Below are 3,878 nucleotides of genomic sequence, written 5' to 3'. Positions count from 1 at the left end.
TCCAGCGGGACATCTGGTCGACCCGCCGCATCCCCGGGGAAAAAAATGGCCTCCCGCCCGGTGGGAGGGACTACTGGTCTACCCCGGTCCTTTGGAGAAGGAGGTGGAGAGGGGGGAAAAAAAGTGCGCCCACCCTCCGCCGCCTCCCCGACGGGCGCGCCGCGGCGCCACGGCGCGCGAGCGGAGTTCGGCGGCGAGAGGGGGCCCGGGGCGCCGCCAGACCCTCGCCCATCCTCCCCCGGGAAGAGGGATGGAGAGGGAAAGGCGCGCGCCCGGGAAAGAGGGGACACACCCGCGGGCCGCTGCGGTGCGGTGAGGCAAGCAGCGGGAGTGGACGGAGGAGAGCGAGAGCGGGAAGAGAGCCGCCGTCTGCCGTGAGCCGCCAGCGGCAGAGCCAGACACGGGTCCTCGGACGGGGCGAGGAGGGCGGGCGAGCCGGCGCCCGTCCCCCTTCCCCCTCTCTCGACCTCTCTCTCACGACCGCCACGCGCGCCCGTGCGCACGCACACTTCCGTGCGCACAACACACGCGCGACCCGGGGAGCGCGCCTCCCGGCGAGAACTCGGGCGAGGCAGGCGAGCGGGCGGGCAGAGCCGCCGCCGCCGCTCTCTCACGTTAATGATCCTTCCGCAGGTTCACCTACGGAAACCTTGTTACGACTTTTACTTCCTCTAGATAGTCAAGTTCGACCGTCTTCTCGGCGCTCCGCCAGGGCCGCGGGCCGACCCCAGCGGGGCCGATCCGAGGGCCTCACTAAACCATCCAATCGGTAGTAGCGACGGGCGGTGTGTACAAAGGGCAGGGACTTAATCAACGCAAGCTTATGACCCGCACTTACTGGGAATTCCTCGTTCATGGGGAAGAATTGCAATCCCCGATCCCCATCACGAATGGGGTTCACCGGGTTACCCGCGCCTGCCGGCGGAGGGTAGGCACACGCTGAGCCAGTCAGTGTAGCGCGCGTGCAGCCCCGGACATCTAAGGGCGTCACAGACCTGTTATTGCTCAATCTCGGGTGGCTGAACGCCACTTGTCCCTCTAAGAAGTTGGGGGACGCCGACCGCTCGGGGGTCGCGTAACTAGTTAGCATGCCAGAGTCTCGTTCGTTATCGGAATTAACCAGACAAATCGCTCCACCAACTAAGAACGGCCATGCACCACCACCCACGGAATCGAGAAAGAGCTATCGATCTGTCAATCCTATCCGTGTCCGGGCCGGGTGAGGTTTCCCGTGTTGAGTCAAATTAAGCCGCAGGCTCCACTCCTGGTGGTGCCCTTCCGTCAATTCCTTTAAGTTTCAGCTTTGCAACCATACTCCCCCCGGAACCCAAAGACTTTGGTTTCCCGGGGGCTGCCCGGCGGGTCATGGGAATAACGCCGCCGCATCGCCAGTCGGCATCGTTTATGGTCGGAACTACGACAGTATCTGATCGTCTTCGAACCTCCGACTTTCGTTCTTGATTAATGAAAACATTCTTGGCAAATGCTTTCGCTCTGGTCCGTCTTGCGCCGGTCCAAGAATTTCACCTCTAGCGGCGCAATACGAATGCCCCCGGCCGTCCCTCTTAATCATGGCCTCGGTTCCGAAAACCAACAAAATAGAACCGCGGTCCTATTCCATTATTCCTAGCTGCGGTATCCAGGCGGCTCGGGCCTGCTTTGAACACTCTAATTTTTTCAAAGTAAACGCTTCGGGCCCCGCGGGACACTCAGCTAAGAGCATCGAGGGGGCGCCGAGAGGCAAGGGGCGGGGACGGGCGGTGACTCGCCTCGCGGCGGACCGCCCGCCCGCTCCCAAGATCCAACTACGAGCTTTTTAACTGCAGCAACTTTAAGATACGCTATTGGAGCTGGAATTACCGCGGCTGCTGGCACCAGACTTGCCCTCCAATGGATCCTCGCGGAAGGATTTAAAGTGGACTCATTCCAATTACAGGGCCTCGAAAGAGTCCTGTATTGTTATTTTTCGTCACTACCTCCCCGGGTCGGGAGTGGGTAATTTGCGCGCCTGCTGCCTTCCTTGGATGTGGTAGCCGTTTCTCAGGCTCCCTCTCCGGAATCGAACCCTGATTCCCCGTCACCCGTGGTCACCATGGTAGGCACGGCGACTACCATCGAAAGTTGATAGGGCAGACGTTCGAATGGGTCGTCACCGCCACGGAGGGCGTGCGATCGGCCCGAGGTTATCTAGAGTCACCAAAGCCGCCGGCGCCCACCCTGCGGCCGGAGCCGCGGGGGAGCTCACCGGGTTGGTTTTGATCTGATAAATGCACGCGTCCCCCCCGCGAGGGGGGTCGGCGCCCGTCGGCATGTATTAGCTCTAGAATTACCACAGTTATCCAAGTAGGAGAGGAGCGAGCGACCAAAGGAACCATAACTGATTTAATGAGCCATTCGCAGTTTCACTGTACCGGCCGTGCGTACTTAGACATGCATGGCTTAATCTTTGAGACAAGCATATGCTACTGGCAGGATCAATCAGGTAGGAGCGCGAGCTAGCCGGACGTCGGGACGGCCGGCCGTCGAGCGAGGCCGAGACACGCGCGAGCGAGCGAGCGGAGCACACGGAGGACGGAAAAAACCCTCGCGGGCGGGGAGGGAGACGAGAACCGCGGACGGCGGCCGCCCGAGGGACCGACGGGAATCCCCGGAGACCCCCGACACACACCGCCGCAGGGAGCGAGCAGCGCACGCACGACGAGACGCGGACGGACGAGCGGGAGAGAAGAGGAGGGCGGCGGGTGGCCGGAACCGGGAGAGGCCACCCGCCGAAAACCGCCGAGCCGCCGCCAGACGGGATCAACCATCGCCTCCTCTCGGCCTCGGGTCGCCCGGTCCCAGGGCTCTTTAGAAGAGAGAAAAAGCAAGGGAAAAGCAACTTTTAAAGCCGAGGTATTTCACCGATCCTGGGCCCGGGTGGACCCGACACCTAGCGGGAGTACGCAAACGACTGAAGCCTTCTGGTCGACCCGCTCAAGTCTCCCAGCACCCTCTCCAGCTGGTCCCGTCACTGGGTTCCATCCCCAACGCACACACCCATGGGTGACTCTTCCGGCACAACCTCCTACACAGAGACCGTCCCCAAGCACGACACCGACTCCGGGACACACCCGCCTGCCGGGCCGGGACTCTCGTCATTCTTTCCGCCTCACAAAAGCCATTTTGCCCCGTCCTCGTCAACGACCGAGGACCAGGAGCGTTGCAGAAAAAGGCCACCGCTAGGGGGCGCCCGACAACCGACCGCCATAGATCGCTCGCTCGCTCGCTCGCTCGCTCGTTCGGCCGCGACCGCGGCGGCGGCGTCTTCACCTTCTCTGGCGTGACAGCGTCCTTCCACACTCACGCCCGGAGGTGGCACGGGCCCACAACAGGACAGGGAACTCCCCTGTCGGTTCCCCCACCCCTCCCCATCCCACCCCCGAACACGGTGAACGGCGGGCCGGGCTGGACATTCGGGGCTACGAAAACGAAAGTACGACCGAGACCACAGGCAGCTAGGAAAGCAGGCGAATCGATCCGATCGCTCGCTCGCTCGCTCGCTCGCTCACGGGGAAACAAAGAGCGTGTCTGACAGATCGGTGACAGGACTAGATGGGCCAGGGGCTTCTGCAACCATTAGGGCATGGTGAGAGGGAGGGACTGAGGGGGACCGAGGGGGACCGAGGGACCGAGGGAGGAAGGGAGGGAGGGAGGCGGCAACGGCAGTTCCCTGCCATCTAAGGTCTCCTTTCACCATGGCCACTGCTTGCTTGCTTGCTTGTGGTTCTTTTTCTTCACCCCACTCCCCACGCCCTCAGCCCACACTTCTCAGACTAAATACCGAGTCAGAGAAAATTAAAACAGACGTGGAATAGTTTTTTTAAAAAATAATAATAATA

The 3,878-nt window shown here is 61.8% G+C and overlaps 1 non-coding gene across 1 annotated transcript; it reads right to left on the bottom strand.

The window, feature by feature from the left end:
- Positions 1 to 616: 616 nt before the first annotated feature.
- On the bottom strand, positions 617 to 2,485 carry LOC142842303 (18S ribosomal RNA). The gene has a single exon (XR_012909281.1). It is a non-coding gene; the product is annotated as an 18S ribosomal RNA (ribosomal RNA).
- Between the last annotated feature and the right edge of the window lie 1,393 nt (positions 2,486 to 3,878).

The sequence above is a fragment of the Microtus pennsylvanicus genome, unplaced genomic scaffold (genome assembly GCF_037038515.1).
Source record: "Microtus pennsylvanicus isolate mMicPen1 unplaced genomic scaffold, mMicPen1.hap1 Scaffold_50, whole genome shotgun sequence".
Lineage (NCBI taxonomy): Eukaryota > Metazoa > Chordata > Mammalia > Rodentia > Cricetidae > Microtus > Microtus pennsylvanicus.
This window is presented reverse-complemented; position numbering and strand designations above follow the sequence as displayed.